Here is a 22,279-nt window from a genome sequence, read left to right on the forward strand (position 1 = left end):
ACCATAAAACTTATGCCAAAATCCAATTTGACACCACATTACTTGACAGAACAACCTCCACTGCTGACATCTCTCCTGATTTTATTGCCCACAACTCCTTGAGGAACAATATTTGGTGGAAAAATCCAGGCGTAATTTACAAAAACACCTATATTTATAACCCACACAGGGAAGAAAACTGTAAAACAAGACCTGCCCCATACCTGCCTCCCTGCAACAGCACCAGCACCCCATGCCCTGCAATGCCATCCCACCAGGTGCCTGCAGCGGGCAGCTTATTTCAAACAAAAAAACAGAGAAAATCAGCAAATAACTCGGTGTAACAGACATTGCGCTAAGAAAGCCCCATGTCATTTCTACTCCCAGCTGACTGACAAAACAAAAGATAGTGTCAAGTTCTCTGGGGTGACACCCACGTTCAGGATCTGCCTTAAAAGAAGATGCCAGATGCCTCTGCTGAAGCCTGAGTTTTTTAATCAACACACCTGACATTTTTTGATCTGCTGGACGGGAGATTCACATTTGTCTTATTTACAAATACAGAAATAGGCAGAAATAATGAAATAAAGGGAGGCCAGTTCATGCTCCAGTGCACCACATACGAGAAGTTGCGGCTGACAATGACATTGAAAACCAGTTGTCAGTCTAATGTAATCAAAGAGACAATTGGCTCTGCTGGCAAGAACTGAATTAGTGTTTTCTGTCTGAATCAGTGTCATCTTCTGGGGAGCAGTGAAGCTTATGCAATGATAACAAAACTCCCCAGAAGCTGCATTTGTTACTGAAATATGGTGGTGCTTTGGTGCTATGTAACCTCATTCTGTAATGTAATATACCTCATGGTCATGCTGCTGTTCTCATGTTTCTTGCAATGATACAATTCAATGACCAGATAATAGATCAAACTAGACAACCATAATATTAAAACTTTAAAAACTCTCCTTGAAAGCAAATGTGGTTTATTCTCAAATGCTTTCACTGCTACAAGAAAAGTCAGTTTACAACATATTCATTGCTGGCATTATGACGGCACCCAGGAACTTCACCTCTGTTTCTGTGTCAGTGCATAGAATGAGATGTTTTTATGGCTGGAACACACTGCATGTGCAGCCCCTGCACTGCACAGCTGCCCTGTTGGCCCTGTATGGGAGATGGGAACGGCGCAAGAGGATGGAAGGACTTAGAGCAGCACCTCAGCAAAACCACCTACCCTCAAATAAATGTCACTGCAGTGCACGAAACGTTAAAGATTTTTGCATTTACATATAGTTATATTATCTTAATAGTTGTGTTTATGTAACAAACACTTGGAAACCTCTGCTTACTGCATTGTTTACTTAGTGCCTTTCTTTTCCCATAGTACAGCAATGTTGATAAATAGACAATCCAAGTATTAATCAAAGCAATAATTCACTTTAAATGCATCTCCTTTTCATCTATAGCTGTTTCTTTAAAGGGGTACTGCTACCATAGGATGCTCTCATTGGACCGACACACATGAGCAGTCAGCCAGGTGGTGGTCCTCCTCAGGCCAAGAAGACACCCAGTGATCTGTCACTCCAAGGCAGGACATCAAAATACATAAATACATACTCCTCTTTTTTTAATTAATGCTCCATATTAAATATTCGTTAAGACTTATATAAATTATTTCCTTGTTCAGGGCCCAACTTTTCTGTCCTTGTTCAGACAAAGCTCTCGCTGAATCAGAATGTGTTTACCCAACTAAGACAGGATATGACTACACTTCAGATCTGTTCACTACCCTTAGTCTCTGTAAGCCTCTGGTCTTGCTCAGAGAGAACAAGGGACAAGTCAAATCCTGAAGCCCTTCATCTGCAATTCCCTCTTCATTTCTCCCAAAGCCACCTCAAAACAAAACAAAACAAAAAAAAAAGGGAGGGAAAAAGAAAAGAGAAAAAATCCTCTGCCAAAACCAAACCATTTGAGCACAGGAATTCTGCAAAAACAACAGAAGGAGACTCACGGGAGCAGGAAGCATTGGTACGTCGCAGCTGCCAGACCGGTGCTTCGGACTGGGCCCCAGAGGAACTCCCTGCTGAAAGAGAGAATGAGAGAGATGAAGAGAGGAGCAATGGTTTATGCATCTCTGGTTTGTCAAGCCAAAGCCCCAAACAGGAAATGTTTCACTAAAAAAGTTTTGTAACAGTGTGTGTTTTTCACATGTACGGGGTGAATTTTGTAGGTCACTTCAACAACTGCTTTGATTTACTGAGACAAGGCGAAGAAGAAAAGAGCCCAGTAAGAGCAGGACAGATGATGACCGCATCCCTTCACCTTCCAGTCCAGCTCTGCCCTCTGAAGGCACGCCGGCTCTCCAGTAGTGCTTATTTATATGTCACACTGCAGTGATGAATGTTACTGTTGCTCTCAAAAACATATGCTCAGAAGTTTATTATGGCACTAAATATGGGCTGGGTAAGAATCTGGATTGTTTAAGTGTCAAACAGTGACAACATGTGTACAATACAACACAGACATCAAGGGAGAACCAGCCCAGCTAATATGTGGTATTCATATGAGTCTTGAAGAACAAAGACCACCCATAAAGCAAAACCAAAGCTGCCACAAGAATAGGTGGTACTGCTTCCGTCACTGCATACTGTGTGCCAATTGGTTTCCTAATTAGATTTGCGAGCTAATAAAAGGCATAAAACACAATAAAAGAACAATATGTTATAACTTCTCCTATGATAGACACCGCTGTAAATTCAGTAGACTTTTCATTCTAGTAGGCACGTTGTGTGTTTTTCTCATAGCTGGGTTTGTTTTCTTTCTATTTTGCAAGGCTTGTACCTTTTCCTGAAAATGAATGGTTTCTTACAAAGGATGGACCTGAACGTGACAGTGTTCAAGTATCCGCTAACAATCAGCATAAATAACTCCCATCCTTCTCAGCATCTTTCAAATAATGGGTTTTTGTTCTATTTCATATTGTGTGCTGTTAAAACACATGGTAACTTGGCTAGTAGAAAAAAAGAATCATTAAGAAATTTAATTAAATCCCAAGGAAACCATTATAAAATACATCTTCTGAAACACTTGAGTTAGAAGTTAGGCATCTTGGATGCTGTAGCAGCACATGGGAACAGATGGGTCTCTACTGTAGTACAGGATCAGAGAGTTCAACTAGAATAAGAACATTGCTGGACAAGATTCTGGGAACACTGAACAGCAAAGGAGTGAAAGGAAAGGGTGTCAGAAACTCACATAGAAGCAGAATAGACTGAAGAGCAGATAAAGCAATAACAACAACAAAAGATATGGGAAAATAGACTGAAATTTAAAGCATATTTATCATATGGATATCAGTGAGCTGTAAAGGAATTTCTTCTCTTTATATATTGAGCCTCCAATATGCAGTTTTCTGTTCTCAGAGACAGTTAGTAACAATGGCCAAAATAAAAATGAGTCTAATAGAAAGACACAGTGCCACACAACAAATCTTGTGAATTACTATTTAAACCTGAAAAAAAAACCTGTCTGCACTCCATGGTCAGCTGTGCAGGGGTCTCAGAACACAGCCCTGTGTTTGGCAAGGTAAGAACAAGCCTCAGAAGTCCTCAGGCTTTCAAACTACACAGTGGAATTCCCGACAGATGCCACCTCAGCTTAAGATGAACCGGGGAAAGCTGGTTAAGAACATGAGCAATCCCAACCTCCATCACAAATTCAACAGTACCAATCCTCACACACTTGCACCAACAACAAGTTGCACAGTGAACAGGATTCACCTAATAAACCAACAGCTGGAACCTCTGCTTTGATTTTAATTGCAAAGGGATTTCATTGCAGGCACCATTTCAGATTCAGACAGTCCCTCTGTCCAACACTGCTGTCCTCCCCAGCCCTTTGGAGCACAGCACGAAGCCTTTTCCCCGGGCTTATTTGGAGGAGGTGGGTTGAGTGAGGTGTGGGTGCTGGAAAGAAAGATATATTGGCTCACAGTTAAACAGCTTTTTGTATGCACAACCCAAGGCATAAACAAGTCAGGATTTGCATACTGGACCTTTGCATATACAGTCTGTGTGCTTTGGAAAATTGTTCATTAGTCCTTCTATTTGATGGGTGTGAAAACCCTAGGTCAGCTTCTTTATGTTTTAAACAGTATAGAAATGAGTGTGAAATAAGGAAATCCACAAACATCTTTCTATTGCACTCAGACTATATGAACCGGCCCTGAATGAGGAACAGCAAGTTGAAATTATCTGGCCCGGGTGATGGAGAAGGCCAGGCTGGAGGAGCACAACACTCTGTGCAGCCCTTGGGTGCCTGGGGCAGAGCCGGGCAGGTGACAGCTCTACACCAGGGAGATGCCACGGGAAGCGGATATGGGACAAAGTAAAGCAAAGCTCCATAATGGCACAGGGACATGTCACATGAGTCTGGATATGCTGATTTTTGTTTGTTTTCACCGTTTGGAAAGATTTCTTAAAAGGAGAGGACCCCACGAGAGAAGGTTTCTTGGAAGAAATGCATTTTCAGAAGCAGCTTGAAAGAAGAGAGGGTGGGGGAATCTGATTTCATAAATGATATATAGGAGTATAATTATATGGTTTTAAACGCAGTTCCAGTTCACTTGTCTCAGCAAGAAATGCTGGTGTGTGAGAGAAATCATTTATATTGCTTACTACGTTTTTTCAATCTTGGCAAGCACTTTTTCCATTCTAAGATGTGGGAACACCCACAGCAGTAATTATATGCGTTAGCAAAAATACAAGATAACTTGTGTTCAGGATAGTGGGGGTTCCCCTCAATTCTCAATGAATTCTCAGGAAGAGGAAAACTGTTCTTCTACATATTCCACACATGGAAAAAATTATTACTGAAAATTCAGTCACTGTCTCCATGTACTGAAACACAGTATGTATACACTTTATGTATTACATAAAGCATCTGTTAGGAACCAGATCTGTGAGACAACTGATCAATCAGTCTTTTTCAGCTCTGGATACCTTATTTTAAGTGATGAAGAAGGACAGTCTGGTGCAAATCAACGGTGCTGGTGGTGAGATGCCACCTGTGTCTAAGTGCCTACCAGCCAGCAGGGCACATTCATGTCTGTGTGCCAGTAAAACCCAGCATCAGGGTATGAATGCCACTCATTCTGAACCTGACCCACCACTGAGATGATCGTAGGGCAGAAGCTGCAGCACTGGGGCAGAGGTAGATGGAGCTGCAGAGTCCCAATGGTGCCTGTGGGATGGGGCTGCTCACTCTCTCCTGCCTCGTGAACTCCTGAACCACAGCACTGCTACCCCCCAAAATACGTCATTAAGAAATAAGCTCGGAAAAGCTCATCCAATCAGAGTCAGGTCACATCCACTCTTTATTTCATGCCCTGAAAAAGTACCAGGTTATCCAAACAAAATTTAGCTCCATTCTTTTTTCTGTTCTCATTCTTACTGAGGCTAAAGGAAAGTTGGAATGTTCGGGCTTTAATGTTGCAGGTGTGTATGTCTAAACGCGGCAGCAAAGAAATGTTATTGTATGTAAGGGAACTATTCACTTCTGTAATCCTATCCACCTGTTAATATTTGCAGGACAGGCCTTGGGGATAGTCACACTTTCTTTACCTGAACTCATTTCTTCCTGCATGCAGATTTATCCCAAATATGCTTCGAGATACAAAGATATGATCACTCTTGTTTTTGTTTTTAATTCTTCTGTGGTTGCACAGCTCTCAAATCTCAATAAGATTTAATTACATAATGCATTAAAAGAGAATTGGATTAGCTTTCTTTACAGTTTCTTCAGTATTCTCCTCATTAAAGCAGATGCAGATCATCAAGACGAGTAATGATAAATAATGGTCCACAGGCAAAATTACTACAGAAGTCTGTAGAAAATCTGTTCCTGCACCCATTTTGACCATTTCGGTCTTAATTCACGAGTTTCCATAGGTTTTACTCCAATTTGTGGAATTTAAAATCTCCAAAAATCAACCCACGTGAATCCTTGATTTTAGCATTCAAAGGTGAAATAAAATTGACTTTGCATACTCCTTTAATCTTAAACTGTTCACTCTCAATCCATACCTAACGCTGGTGGGAGGCATCTTGCAACTTTCCCTTAAGTCATCACCTTTAACTCGAGCTGAATCGTGGTGTCAGGTCATTGAGAGCACTGCATATTTCATAATAGCTTTGCATTTGTTTGAATGGCATTGGGCACAGCGGAAACAAAAAAGATGGCTTTCTGTTAGCATGCTCGGTTTTTAGCATCTTCAACTATGGAGCCAAATAGATAATTTAAAAATCAGATTATTATAATGCAATTTTCTTAAGTAGCTCATAAAAAAAGAAATACACTTTCCCTTGCTGCTCCCCCCAACAAAACCCAGATGCACGCAGAAAAAGCTGTCAAACTCAGTCTTGTCCAAAGCAGATCTGCCAATGTTCTGACAATGTTTGCACTTGCTTGTCAAAATGGTCACTTCAGCTGAACATCATTTACACTTTGGCTTACAAATTAGTTATGTAAATTACCTGTAAATTTAACATGAAAATAAAAAATCCACCTGCCTTTAAAGTTATACACATAAATATACACCTTTTCTCTATATACAGTGCTCCCGGCTGAAGCACTGCTGCAAATGGTGATGGCTCCTGCACTGCCAGCAGCTCAGCCTGGTGTAGGTACCATTCTTGTGCCTCAGCTTCTCCATCTGCAGAGAATGAGTCTTTGCTTTACCTAACAAATGGAGAGATTTCCTCCTATTTGAAAGCCCATTCATAAGCTGTTCTAACAAGCGGTCTGCTCTCTGAAATTGCTTACAAAGCCTTTTACAGCAGGACCTGGTTACCTGTAGGATTTTGTCCTATTGACCCAGGTGGAGCCCACCCTGGGGAGCAGAGTTAGCACATAAAGCACTGCATGCTGCAGCTAACATACAGGGCTGGATGAATGCCTTCGCTGCTTCTGTGAACGTCTTTCAGTGTTCAGCAGATTTTAAAGATAGCTAACCATGTTGTTATTAAAAAGAGCGCTGAGAGCTTTGTCATGGATTTCTTTCCTTCATTTATATTAAAAGTTCAGCTTAATGTGTAAGCAAAGACAAAAAGGATCAGTTACAATAGCAAGGGAAGAAAATAATAGTGGAGATCCTGTACCTGGGATACTCTGACTGAGGCGTGGATCACGGTCATCTGTATATGGAATAAATAAGTTATACTAGTTGTAGTGGAATCTTATTATCAGGATACTGCAAGGATGGTTACTAGAGACTGGCTCTGTCTAACAGCATCCCAAATCCCTCCAGAATTACTACTGAGGCAGCATGTCTAAGAATGGGGTACACTCTGTTACTCCACACTGCTGGGAGCCCCTGTTAGTGACTACATCCTCCCCACCTCTTCCTTTCCTTTGCAGCTTCTTGGATCCCAAGACAAAAATAGCAGTGATTGTTCCAACTTGTCAAGGGAACACCCTCTTGAACATTTATTCTTAATTGCTTTTTTAACTTATTCTTTTTTATCCCATAACAATTTTTCTAATCAAAACTTGCTTAACACTGTTAATAAAAGTTTTGACTGTTAATGACGACGCTCAGCGGCTAACCCCTCACAAAATGCATGCACAACAACTTGGCTATATTTAGTCATTACTATACCTAAGCATAACGTTAATCCGTGCCTCATAGGACATGCTGACTTTCCACTAATTACCAGTGGGTATTTGAGATCCCAGAATTAATGTGAATACGTAAAGCCTAAAGCATATACACGGTGCATCACAGAAAAGCAAAGCTGAGGCTCAGGATGCTGATCTCAAAAAAGAATCAAATTATGTATCACAGTCATATGAAATATCCTATGCTCTAAAAATCCTACCTATGCATCCATCTACATGGTAAACAGAACAGAAACTTGAGCCAAAGAGAATATCCTAGAAACACCCAGCATGTTGTCAGCCCACATAACTGTGCTCAGAGGAAGGGAAAATAGCAGAGGGTCAAATAACTGGTGTGTAGGTTGCAGCAATTCTCCTGAGTCACAACTTAATTACATGGTAGGAGATCAACACTGTACATGTGCAAGGTGAGTTTAGCCTGATAGTGTCCTGTTTTCCAATACACGGCCCTACAGAAAAAGAAATAAAATCCTGAAGAATTTGCAGAGAGCTGAAAACAGAGCGAAACAGCTCAAGTGATCCACACTTACACTTATTATTAGAACCGAGAGAAAGCTGTAAATAAGTCTCTGAATATTCTGTTTCATTGCATTCAAGTTGTTTTCCAACCTAATTCTTCAAGTGAGTTCCTACACATCAATCTCTGCAAATACCGGAGCAAAAACCTCTGTCACGTAAGACTTTGGTATGTTGCTTGATCAGGACATGGGAAGGGCACAGGTATGAGATAGCTGCACAAGGGTGAATTTTGCTTAGAAAGAATGTATTTGAAAACAGTGTCTCAAAGTATGAAAAGAGCGAATTTTAACTCCAGATGCATATTTACACAAACCTTTACTTGCACCAACCCTTCCCCCATCCACTTTTGCCAGTCATGAAAACGCAGCACATCACAAGACCTGCATATCTATTACAAAGAGCTTAAACTTTAAACACTGGAAACCCACAGAGAGCTGCTGGCAACCCATTTACTGACAAAAAATGAATCAGGAAATCAGTTCAAATAACGAATACATTGAGAACATCATAATAAAGTCAACTATGATTCATACACAGAAAACAGACACCATTCATTCACTATCATCCGGTGAATAAATCATTGAATTCCTCCTTATCTGAATACGCTTCTCTAACAAAGCTGGATCTCTGAACAGCGTTCTAATTCAGCATTTTCTGACAGCAAGGGAGAAGGAAAACCTATGTGAAACATGCAAAGGGTCAGTCTTTCTCTGGCCCAGATTTAGCAATGCCTCTTGGCCGCCCAACTGCTGAAAACCAATGCAGATCATAACCAAGGTTATGGCTGCATCCCACCACGTGCCCCTAAAGCCAACAGAGAAGTCAGGCCTTTGTAGATTATATATTTTCACCTGAGGTGAAATCCTGGCCACAGTGAGAGTGAGAGAAGTTTTGCACTTGGCTTCAACAGACCCAGACTTCTGGTTTGTCTTGTTGGCAACCGAAGGACAGGAGGCAAAAGCACATTTTCCCTGTAGGTGCTCCTTTGTATTCTTCAACCACTTTCATCCACTCCCGTGTGCTTCAAAATCTTTAGCCAGACAGCTAGTTTGCATATGTTTTTGAGATATTAATTAAACACGTACAAACAAAGAAAAACCTTGAAGCAAAAGAGAAAACACAAAGAAATTGAGGAAAAAGTCTTCAGAAGTCTCATGTAAGCCAGTCAATTGGGTTTTCCCCACAGATTCCCCTACTGCCTTGACTTCCCCAATCCACACACTCCGCTAATTCCAACAGTGAATCTATACATTCACAATCAAGTGAAATAACATAAAGACATTAACCACAAAGCTACATGAGTGTAACTGCACACAAGCGTATGCTTGTTTTAAGGAGGGGATCTGATGCACCTTGAGAAATGCATGCAGCACACTCCGTTAATCTTCTGGTTCCTGGAATTACTTTGTCCACAACAATGCAGCAATTACATTAAAATAATAAAAAAAAGAAAGAAAAGAGGGAAACAAGCAAACAAACAAACAACAACAACAGAACTCCAAACGTGTAAAGCATTGTGACAGAACAATAAATCAGGAAATCCTATACAACTTCCAACACAGAGATTACAGAGACAAAAAAGAAAAGAAAATCCTGGAAAACTGAGAGTGAAAACTTTCCAAGTGAACCCAGAACCTCAGGTGATCAGGTGAGGAGCTTCCCTTCACTAGCTCCACAGCTCAGCACGATAAAGGGGCCGTAACTGTTCCAATATCATCCAATATCCGGCTACGAGGCTCTCGAGCAGCACCCAACCATCACTGATACAGCTAAGGAAAGTTTTGTAAACTTTTCCACAGAAGTACAAGATTTCCGCGGGTCTATCCAGGTCACAGTTTGTTTGGGGTTCAAATAGTACTTGGCAAGTAATAATGGCTTATCTTGTTAATTTTGCTCTTGGGAAAACAGCGAGAGGTGATCAACTTCTGCTCCTGTTTTGTATGTTTGTTTCTTCTCTTATAAAAGATTTTTTTTCTTTCACAATGAAGCACAGATAAGAAGTTCACCTCAACAAGATAACGCGTGAGATGGGTGCAATTAACTCTATGGAGTAATTTGTTTTCTACAAGACCCATGACTTCAATAACATAACATCTAAAATGCTTGAGGTATCAAAAAACTGGAAGCAAAACCAATAAGAGTAAGATGAAATGTCAGCAGATGGATTAACATCATCAAGAATGTGCCAGATTCTTAAGGCTATATTAAGCAACTTTTTTTTTTCTAAAGCAAATTCTATGATAATTTGAATAAGTTTACCATGGAACTCCATTTCCCTTTGAACGCTCATTTCCTATTTTCCTGCTGCTCCTCATCACTGCTCCTGCAGGGAGAGGGGCTGTTCCTAAAGTAGTGTCAGTTCTCCAGTATTGGATATAGACTCCTAACCTCAAAGGTTTTGGTCAAAAGTTCTCTACTTATAAATATTCAAAATCAAAACCGATATTTATCCTGTTTTCTTCTGAATGGTGTCCAACTGTTTTCTTTTACTCAAGATAATCAGTCACGGGGTTGGATTTCTTTGCTGACGTCTTCTTCGACTGCCTGGACACCTTATTAGGGGAGTTTATTTCCTGGGATTTTTAGGCATCAATCTCAGTCCTTCCTGAACAGCAGCTCAAGAGCAGCCTGTATAAGACATACACTGAGTGAGATGACCTGATAACATATAGTCCATCACACTTGTGCTGTGCATGTTCACTAAGTGCGGGACAGCTGAGACGCCTTGAGTACCTGGGAGTTTTGCAGGTAAACCACACATCACATGCATTGCAGTGCAGAGATCCCACACCTGGTTTGTGTCCTCTGACTCCAAAGCCCACAGACACAAGGACAGTGCACTCCACTGGCCATTGCTTGAGCAGAACTCACTAGTGCTCTTTAGAAATGATGATGCTTTTGAGCATAGACTGAGCTTCTCAAATGTGCTCTGACACGGGTTAAGACGGGGCATTAACTCTTAACCACTGATAAAATATTAAGAGCTAATCTTAACACAGAAAATAAGTGCAGTAATTAAGAGGCCCTTCAAAGCTGCCTTCCTGCTTTTTTTCAAATTTGGCACTTTTCTTTTTAATAAAAACGTAGTTCCCTTCGAGCTGATTTGCTGTGCTTGTCAGCCATCACCTATGTGCTATTAGATGTCCAAGGGTCTGAATACACACAGCCCCTCAGGGGATGACTATATATAAAATATGTGAGACTCAATAGACAGCTGATTTAATATGACCTTATCAGCTCATAGCACAGTGTCTCCTACCATTTTTCTCTGACAAAATTGAGGTGCTTTTGGCAGAAGGCAATAGATACACACCATATCATATTTAGCTCTATTCCTAGAAATTTAACAAGACTGATGCAGCCTTTCTTGTCATTTTTCCTCTCAAAACGAGAATTTCAAGAACACTGGAAAAAATGGCACATCGCTGCCTAAATGCCTATAGCAGTACTGTCGAGAATACAGCCATGAAAGCCTTGCTTTACTCTCAAGTATACGCTCTGTGAGGCAATTTATTTAGTGAAGAACCTTCCCATTTGCTTTTTGGGGTTTTCAGTTTTCCAGTGCTCTACATTAGACCAACACAAGCCAGTAGAAAGAACAGAAATTCCTCCGCGTGGGAGGACTCAGTCAATTAAACAGACGAACAAACTGCAGTCTCGTGTAGCACAGAGGAAACAGCCAGCAAAGGGCATGATGTCGGATATCCGGCCAGTCGTCGCCACTTTGCAAACACAATATTTCTCAAAGAGCAGCAGGGCAGACACATAACCGGTTAACTTTCAGGCCTGTTTTATCTCTCCCAAGGACAACCGCAGTGGGAAATGCAGCCCTGCCACAGCTGCCCGCTCGCTGCTGGCACCAGCCCAGCCATCTCTGTGCTGCCTTCTGCTCACCCTGTGCCCATGCAGCTCCCGTAGCAGCGCATAACACGCACTGGTAAGTGAATCTAAAGGAGTGCCACTGCTCCCTGTGGCCTTCCTCACTGCTGCGCTCTGCATTTTCAATTAATTCCTATTAAAACAATCAGCTCCCTTTAGAAACCGCTTTTGATTCTGCGTAAGTTTGTTCTAATTAGCACCGAATAACAAAAGTCTAACAGTAGCACCTATTCTACCAACATTTTTAACAAGCTGTCAGAGAAGAAACAGTGTGAATAGCAGCTGAGTTTAATACGCTACTTTGTCTCATTTTTTCATTATTTGCATTGAGTTGCTCTGAATATTTTTGGGTGACCAAAGGGACCGAATTTGAGGTCAACCGAACAGCTCTCACAGTTCTTTGACACATCTGGGGCTGTGACCTCATCCTGCTGTGCTCCTGCAAGATCTGCAGGCTCCTTTAGGCTCCAACAGGAGCAGAGAGCATTCACAAGGAGCAAAAGAAGCATTTGCAATTACACTCTACACCAGTCTTTTAGCTACAGAACAGCTCTAGTATGGAGATGGGGAGAAAAAGTCATTGATATCTACTTCTACTATATAAACAATGACAGTTCTGATTTAGGAAGTCCCCAATCCTCAAATCACTGTGGAAGTACCAGTATATATTTATATAAACCTTCCTGTGCTTCCATTTGTCCATACTGAATGAGAACGATGAGTCACTCTTCAGATGGAAAAGAGGTCTCACCCAAAGCAACCAAATGTGTCCAACCTTGTTTGAATACCTGCAGATGACAAGGTAAGCAAGCTGCAGATGGCCCAGATCCTCAGATGTTACAAACAGAAGTAATTCCCTTGAAGTCATCAGAGTTCATCCAATTTCCACCACCTGAGAATGCTGCCTACTGTTCAAACCCGATTCACCCACCCGCTGCAAACATCTGCATGGAAAACAGGTTTAGGGAAGGAGAGATTGACAGCATCATTCCTGATATTCTGTTTGTGGGCCGGACGACAATTTATCTTGTCTCTGATCAAACCTACCAGCCATGAACCAAGTTTCACAACTGCAGGAGGCTTTGTGTTGCAACTTGCAACAACAAAAAAATGTGGCATCGTGCATTATGGCTTCACAGATCTGTATGCATTGAACACTTCTTGTAGGCTAAGGGAACTTTTATTATGGGATTTTTTGTTGTTGCTGTTGCATTGAAGAGACGTAGCTCCAGTCTTTGAAGTTTAAGACTAGTTGTAAATTCCTTGAAGTCAGCCCTATTTCCTTTTATATTAGCATGTTAACAAGCTTTGGAAGACTGACAGACCTTACAGGAAGACACAGCTGGGTGCTCCTCTAGTCTGGGCTTAATGAAAACCAGAACATGAAGGCTGAACTCTGCGGCTTGTCTGCTGTTTACAGACTCGGCAGGAAGAATCCACTGCCCCAGTGATGAAGGCATAATGTCCTCATCAAATACTGATACTTTCTGTACTACCAAGGAAAACAGTTGGGATTAATTAAGAAAGGAAATGCCACAATATTTTAAATTACTTCTGTAGTTTAAACCTCTGTACCAGATGATGTCCAACAATTAAAAAGAAGATGAAGAAGAAGAAGAGGAAGAAGAAAAGACTAAAAAAAAGGTCAAAAAAAACCAAACCAAGAAACCCTCAGAAAGATGGGATTTTGCAAATGGGGTCTGATAGAAGAGTGAAAGCCTGACTGTGAACCAGATTCAATCTCAGACTGAAAGATCACCTTTCCACTCCCCCAGCATGGAGGAGGAGCCCAAGTCATTGTAGGCAACAGTAAAAAAGGGAAGGAATCCAGAAGAGCAAAACATGCTGCTCCCAAAATTCTAATGGGAAATCAGTGTTTCTCAGGATGACTGATTTCAATCGTTGCTCAAAGGAGCACCTGAAACCCCTCTCCCACCAACATCCTCACCAAACAAGCCCCGTTCAGAAGATTTTGTACCCTATCTGCAGAGAATAGAGCCCATAGTAAAACAGGGTAGGCAAAGCACTGCATAGCACTTCCATTCTGGACAGCCTTAGTACCAGCACAGTTTGCACACCTCTTCACACTGGCCAAGCCCATGCCCATTAGCCCCGGCATCAGCACAGCCACCAGCTGCACATCACCTCTGGTGAGACCAGGCTGTCCCTGTTACATCAGCCTTGTGCCTGTGTCCCTATTTAACATGTGCAGGTGTGTAACACAAGCCAATTTGATGCAGGTTTATTGCCTGTCTTCTGCCACTCTTGTGCTGCAAGCATCCCCCTCTTGCTGAGTCCTTCATGCCACCCCAGCCCTTTAATGCCACGTAAGTAAAGAAGCAGGTCATTCCTCCCATTTCTGCCTGTCTGAGCCCTGACAGTTGGAAAACAAGTTTTAGAGAGCCGGGAGGGAGGTCAAGCCCTGATGCTGCATTCCAGAGCTCTCCTATCTCTGGAGAACATCTAGGAATACCGTCACTACCCTGAATTTTAATAGCAGACTTTACTATGGCATCTATTTACATACGTTTCATTTAGTGAAGTATATGCTCCAACATTCCATAATTCCACATATAGAAAAGAAAAATATGCATATAAATCAAATAACTGGAGGCACAACCACTCAATTCTAGTCAGTGACATACATGCAGTTTCTATGACAGCTGCATTTTTTCCACCTAGTTTCTTTCCATAATGCTCATGAAAGCCTGTATCAAGTGCTTGGAATGAGAGAGCATTCACAGGCTGAACAAAAAACCACTACTGCATTGCTAATTCACATCCTTTGTAACAAAACACAATTATCAAAAACCAAGATAAGGCTATTTACTGGGCTACAGATACTGAATCAATCACACAAAGCTTTGGTTTTGCTGATATTGTGACAACATTATCAAAAGTCTTAAACATTAACAAAGATAACCTATTCAATCTCAATAGCCATATGTTGTATTTTCACACATGCTGGTACCTTTTCGCTGCATTTCAGATTTCCACGTGCACCAGGTTGTGCAACCAAAATATACATCCAGAAAATGAAGAACACCAAGCCTGAATCTCATTTAAACCACGTCATTGAACGGACTTTTTATGGGATGGAACATGTCAGTTTAAAAAAACATGAGGCAACAATAACCTGGAATCAGGATGGAAGCCAACTTTCAGGTTTATAAATGAAAGCATTCATTTTTTATGTACCTCGCAGTTTATTCTCATGAATCAGTTGGTGACGGAAACATCCAGATTAAAAATCTTTCCCTGCCTTTACTAAAGTATTGTGCATCACTCAGCTGGTCGCCAGCCTCTGGAAGTTCATACAAGACCTCATTAGTGTTTGTTCATTTGGGACAGCAGTGTTTCACCCAATATAAAACATTGCTATTCTTATTTCCCAATTACATTTTGGAGTCATCTTATTAAAATACTACATAATTTCATCAATAAGCCTTGATTAGTGGAATTACCTTCCTGCTTCTGTTCTTATCTCCTAACATTTCATCTGACCCTTTGTTTAGGATGGAGAATTCATAAAATAGGAACTGGTTTATAAATAATGAAACAAAAGTTTTGACTAATACAGATTGAATGGACTCCTCTCACAATCTCCATAACATCCATAATGTCAAGCCCTTAAGTGATTTTGTTGATTATGAACAGCATCCTGACATGCAAACACACAATTTAGCCTGAAGTCATTTGCAATTAATTAATTAATCCTAACAGAAATTATCAAAACTCATTGAGTGGGCATTGCACAGCCAGCAGCAAGCAGGAAGAGACTTTTTAACCATGAGGAGAAGAATTCTTCAAGCAGAAATAAATCCTGATGTGGAAAACAAAATGTAAATTTTAGAACAAAGAAAGCTTCCTTTTGAAGCATGGATGCACAATGAGTCACCCAAGGGTTGCACGAGGTCCTCCAAGACCTATTTTGATGCCCATCATGCTTCCCTCAAGGCTTTGTGAGATGTGTCTGACCTCAGACATGGATAACAACATCTGAACTTAAAATTGTAACATCAACTTGAGAAACAAGAGGATGGTGCGCCAAAATAGTGGAGAAGGTATTTCTGGTGCTTGGCGTGCTTTTTTTTCTCTTAAAACCTCTTATTAAAATAAATAAATATATATTAAACTGATTCCTGCTGCGCCCTAAATCCTATCATGGATAGTTCCAGAAACCCATGTTTGGGAACCGTTATGCTCAGAGATCTGGGTATGAATGAAAAGGAAAGAGCATCTCCATTGAGTAACATCAGCACTTTAGTCTCTTCTGAAAACTCAGCATTGCATTTTGCCAGCAAGCTCTTCCCAGTAGAGATAGACTTGCATGGGAAGCTTGCTTAGCAGGGCATTCATCTCCCTGCAGATGTGCAGGAGCTGCCAGGACACGATCAATACTTGGAACTTCACCAGCAATTTGCACACACCAAATTCTACTACAGATTAAATTCTTAGTTCATTATTACTTTCATTTCTCTCCCAGTTAATCGTTTTGAGAAGCTTCTCTTACACCTCTTCAATTAACCATCCTTCACAAGTCTTGGCCAGTTTATTGAATTGATTAAAAATAATTAAAATAATAACCTGCTGGTTATGTGACTCGTATACCATACAGCTTTACATTTTAAGTTAATTCCTGGTGGTTAAGACTTCCTCTGCATCTCACATGGCACTTTCCCAGTTGCCTAAATTACTGTTCAAACAATATGTATGTAACAAGGAGGGCTGATTGGACAACCGAGCATAGCACAAGGAGTAATTTGCTGAGTTTTGTTTACACTAGATGTTGAGAACCCATTGTAAAAATTATAGGGAGGAGGTTTAACCCCAGAGCCTGCTGGGCATTTGCACATCCACACTTCCTGCTCTGTTTGCTAACCAAACACAAACCAGTAATTCATTTGCATGTTTATTTCTTCTAAATATGTTTATGTTTAGGACAGAAGAATCTAAATAAGTGCATGATACAAAATGCAGGAATGGCATAAATCTGCCCATAGCAGCTCATTAGAAACGTACATGGACAGCAGAATACTGCAGAATACAAAATCCAGACTTTGGTTTGCAAGTCTCTATCACAATTAGGGATTAATTAGCAGGAAATAGACTTTCACACTGAGCAGACAAGAAAAAGTTTGCAGCTCCCAGTGTTCATACGAGGGTGACCTGAATAGGACACTTTCTTTTCCAGGAAAGCCTGAGAGGGTTTTATCCCTCCAGCTCACTACCAAAAGGAGAAAGATTTTTCTGTTTTTCTCTCTTAAAATATTAGAAAGATCAGCTCTCATCCCTGCATTTTCATGGGTACCTCAGAGGTATCTGATGGGTGAAAACTTTGCCAAGCCATGATCCAAAACTAAGACTGGCCAGTGGCGATGAATAAATACAATGTGCACCAAAGAAGCAGCACCAAGACAGTGACTGCAGGCGCTGAAAATTGAGCAATTTCCATTTTTGCATTTCTTGTCACAGAGAAAACATTGCTTCTCCTGCAGTCCAGAGAAAAGAAGTACCAAGAGATCATGCTCAAGTACAGTAACATTTTTCAAGCAGCAGCTTCTGTGAAAAGGGGTTCCTATCTCACCAGGTGAATGCTGGCTATCCTGTAATTAATCAATTATGTGATTTCCAAAATCAAAACAATTCAGAGCTGATAAAGGCTGTAATTTACCTTCCTGATCCAGTAGCTAAAGGATTCAAAGAGAAAGTACAGCTGAGAAGAAAAACATATAGTGGAACAAATTGTCTCCTAAATGATGTAAAGGGACTGGAATCTGGCCACAAATGCTAGATTTAGAATTCTTACAGTATACAGGGAAGTGTAACATCTGATGAGACATGTTTGGTAAACTAAAGGCATAGGACTCATTTCCCATCCCCAAAATGTAGATGACTTTTCAGAGGATGCACAAGTCAAAGCAGACAAAGGCAGAGGGTCTGAGGTCTGCAATTCCAATTTGGCATGTCTGTTTAATTTATTTAAGACCACAGATAATTTAGGAAAGTCACAGATAACTACACTGAACCACTGGGCCACCCTCGGGTTTTAAGATATTCCTCTTATCTGTTGAAATCTGTTTTAAGTCCAATCACTTGTGTTTGAGTAAAATGTTCCTTTTAGAATGACAGTCTCTCAACCAAGATGAGAAGCGATCATTTCACTTAGTCATTTTTTTTTTCTTTGAAGCTAAATGTCCTTTTACTTAATGCTTTACTTCTGGGGTGAACTTGTCTGACTTCATTTCCAGTCTTTGGTTCTTCCGGCCTTTCTCGGCAAGATTAGAAACATATATTCAATACCTCATCCTTAGAGGCACTTATACACTGCAATTGAGTCACCTCTGTTTTTGAAAATGCCAACAGATTGAGCTCCATAGCCGCTCTCCTACCCACCCATTTCTCATACTGATTTCTGCATTTCCAGTGTAAAGTCATCATTTCTATCTTGCATCTCGCACCTTTCCCAGCAATTCCTTTTGCCCTTTTCAAAGGCTGTTTGCCTGTGTCAGTCACATTCAGTTCAAAAATTGTTCTCAAATACAAAGAAAGGAAAAACATGAGTAAAACGATTACATCAAAAACTGGACAAAGGAAGATTCAAAGAATGGATTGTGGGGGCTTTTCCTTCTAAATTTACAAGGCAAGTTGTAAGGGTCGAGAAGAGCTGTTCCCTTTTATGGGATGCATGCAAACATTATTGAGTGCTTTTATTTTACTAAACCTGTCACACCAGATTTCAGTCTTGCTTCAAAATAATAAATAAAAAAGAACTCTTTGTTTGCCATTTTCCCCCTTTGATGGATGTGAACCACCACCAGACAACACCGTGGAGTTTCCATCTCCTGCTCTGAGCAACGTCAGCTCCTGGAGGTACAGAAACATCCCCAATCAAAAGCTCGTGTCACCTGGATTTCCCAGCCTGCTGGGTATTGCAGTCTGCCCAGCTCCATGCTGCTCACCACACTGCCTGCAACTGCTGCTAAAACACCCAGCAGTGCCTGAGGGAACTGGGAGTTTCAGCAATAAATGCTGGTCACTCGTTGATCCTGACTATATCCCTGAGAACAGAAGACACCTGGTATTGGCTAACATACATTGTATTTTGTATATCTAAAATACATTGTATTTTAGAGAGAGGGCTATGCAAGGATATGTGCCTTTTCTTCTTCCACACAACACCTGTTACCTGTCAGCACTGCCTTTAACATGCAGTGCCTTTATTTGTATTACTTCACCCCTCTGGCATGTGCCTTCTTCATGAGTACTTTATATCATCACCAGCAATTGCGTGTTTGCAATGGCAGCACGAGGAACGTGTCGGTCACCAGCAGAATACTCCTTTTTCCTACCTGAAGGCATGGAAAGGTGGTGGGTGGTTTAAAGAGCCAGGGAAGGAAATAATGCTGTGAGCGGTGCTTGATCTAAGTTCCTGTCCTGAAGGCTTGTTCTATTATTCACAGAGCAACAGCAAATAAATCAGGAAAACTAAACAATAACCTCCCACCTCAGTCTGACAAATAGATTTGTCTTCCCTTGTAGTATAGTCAGCATATCCTAATTTATGACTGAAGGGGACAGGTTTGGATTGAATAACTGCACACATCAGTACAGGTTGGGGGCTGCCCTGCCAAAGAGCTCTATAGAGAAGGACCTGGTTGTTCTGATGGACAACAGGTTGGCCAAAAGCCGGTAGTGTACCCTGGTGGCTGAAGTGGACAATTTTACATTGGGGTGCATTAAAGAGTGCAGCCAACAGGTCTAGGGAGGCGATCCTCCCCTCTAGTCCGTTCTGGTGAGGCCACATCTGGAGTACTGTGTCCAGTTCTGGGCTCCCCCGTTATAAGAAAAACAGGGAACTGCTGAAAAGAGTTCAGCAGAGGGCTAGAAAGATGACTGGAGCCTGGAGCACCTCCTTCATGAGGAAAGACTGCGAGCCTTTGGGCTATACAGCCTGGAGAAGAGAAGGTTGAGATGGATCTTATCAATGCTTATCAGTATCTAAAGGACAGGTGTCAAGTGGATGGGACTGGGCTCCTTCTGCAGTGTGCAGTGGCAGGGCAAGGTGCAATGGGCACAAACTGAAACAAAGCAACATGAGAGAAAGCTTTTCACTATGACAGTGACAGAGCAATAGAACAGCTGCCAAGAGATTGTGGAGTCTTCTCTGGAGATGCTCACAGCACACCTGGATGCTTTCCTGTGCAATCCACCATAGGGAACTGCTTTAGCAGGGGGAATGGACTCCATCTCCAGCAGTCCCTTCCAAACCCTGCAGTTCTGTGATTCTGTAACATCCTTAAGCAATAAGAGCACCAAAATGAAAAGAGCTCACAGGGAACACAGCACAGCAAGGGAAAAGAACCAACAGAGAATGGACAGAAAGACAGCTTAATGCACAACCAGGACCTGAACAAGGCTTTTAGCAGCACATGGGCTGCAGAGTAAGGCTGCCCTAGGAGCCTGTCCCAGGACAGCACTTGCCCTTGCAGAAAGCCCTTGTTGCTGTGCACACACCTGTACACACTTACACTGAACCTGCGGGTGCGGAGCAGCCCAGAGCAGCAGCTGACCTGCCTGGGCAAGGCTGAGGCAGAGCAGGCTGCAGCCAGACCCTCCCAGCCCCTCTGCCAGCACTTGCCCAGCACAGCCCCTCAGTGGGGCACCCAGCAGGCAGTGCCCACACACGCCCCGGCACATCCCAGCACACTGCCTGGCTCTGACTCACTGCTCACTGTGCCCTTTATGCCCCTGGTGCAGGCACCCTGGAGCTCCCTGGCTCCTGGGGCTGTGTCTGCCCTGGGGGTGGCTTTGTGGAGCAACACTCAGCTGCAGGGAGGCCACGTACCTTTACTGAGCGCCCAGTGACATAACAGAGATGATGCACAGCCTAGGGGAATCGGGCAAGGGGTGACAGCAGGACCGAGAAGAGGTCCTGTATCCTTCTGCATTATAGCACAGCTCAGCACAGTCCTCTTGTGACAGGAATGGCTGTGAACAGCAAGGTGACAACAGCACCGCTCTAAGAAACAGGAGAAGCTTCTTGGTCATCTGTCAGCAGAAGTGTCCACACCCTGAGAGCTGTGCTGTGAAAACAGCGTGCACTTACACAGGGGATCTGGCAGAAAGCTTCTCTTCCTCCTCCTCTTTCTACAGCTACGCTGAAGGTTTTTGCTTTTGTGATGTGGGAAAGCTGTGCTGATCTTTCGGGCAGACTCACACTGTGCAAGTTCTTTCAGACTTAAAAGTATAAAGCCAGTTTACTGAAAGCTTGAACGTAATTACCGAATTGAATGATACTTAAGGGTGATTTGACTGTGACTTCTCCCCTCAGGGAACTACTCGAGACTCCTCAAGTAACTTTCAATTGTTACTGATAATACATGAGTGAGATCACTGTCCAAAGTATTTCTAGTGTTTTTCTGTTTCAGAACAGTGGCAACAGTAATAAATCTTAACACAAGACAGTGTATCCAAGATAATTGTAATGGCTGCAGGCCAGATTACAGGTGTCCTTTCAGACACCAACTTGTTGTATTGACGTCTTGCTGCATCAATTGTATGGCTATTGTAAACTTTATATTCTGCAAGGTGTGTAATTACACAGCATTTCTAACTCCCATCACAAGCGCACACCTGGTCTGCTTCTAACAGGCACATTCCTTCTCAAAATGACTACGTAATTAGAAAATTCCACTTCTTGGACACAGCACTTTGCTTAGCACAAGTATATTCTTCTGTGAGATACACTACCATTGCTTTTTCAGGCTCACCAGATACTCTGTGAGCTGTTCAACGTTTTTAATCCTAACGTGACCTTTATACTAAGTAGAAAAAACAACCTTGAGATTGAAAAGCATGATGTGATGTCATGAGCACAGAGAATGATTTCAGTGCAGCCAGGCTTATAGAGCCTGAAAACTGCTGTCCCAATTGGAATCAGAAAGTGAGGCGTTTACAGTCCTCTGCCACTTAAAGAACGCTTACTTCGAGAGTTTCCAACTTCAAATGCTACAATTGATTTATAGAAACACCTCAAAACTTTGTTTTCATTCATTCATTCCCACACGCAGAATCACTGACTGCCAAAAGCTCAGACTGACAGAAACAATCACTAATTTACTCAGTGCGGGCTGCTTACAGCTCTAAGCAGGATCTCTGCAGTGTCACCTCCCTGCATGAACAAACATACGCCACAACCAATGGGAAACACGCTCCAGTTCCTTCT

At 41.9% G+C, this 22,279-nt stretch overlaps 1 long non-coding RNA gene across 2 annotated transcripts in view; it reads right to left on the reverse strand.

The window, feature by feature from the left end:
• LOC116654281 (uncharacterized) overlaps positions 1 to 22,279 on the reverse strand; it is a 162,036-nt gene that overhangs the window by 91,573 nt on the left and 48,184 nt on the right. The window contains exons 3-4 of one of the 2 annotated variants that reach the window (XR_014935827.1): positions 1,988 to 2,059; positions 1,011 to 1,140 (exon numbers count right to left, since the gene is read on the reverse strand). This is a non-coding gene — a long non-coding RNA (uncharacterized LOC116654281). Of the gene's footprint in view, positions 1 to 1,010; positions 1,141 to 1,987; positions 2,060 to 22,279 lie in introns of those variants that run through there. The other variant, XR_014935828.1, reaches the window with a different exon arrangement.

The sequence above is a fragment of the Coturnix japonica genome, chromosome 19 (assembly GCF_054131305.1).
Source record: "Coturnix japonica strain WE chromosome 19, WE-NBRP24, whole genome shotgun sequence".
Taxonomy (NCBI): domain Eukaryota; kingdom Metazoa; phylum Chordata; class Aves; order Galliformes; family Phasianidae; genus Coturnix; species Coturnix japonica.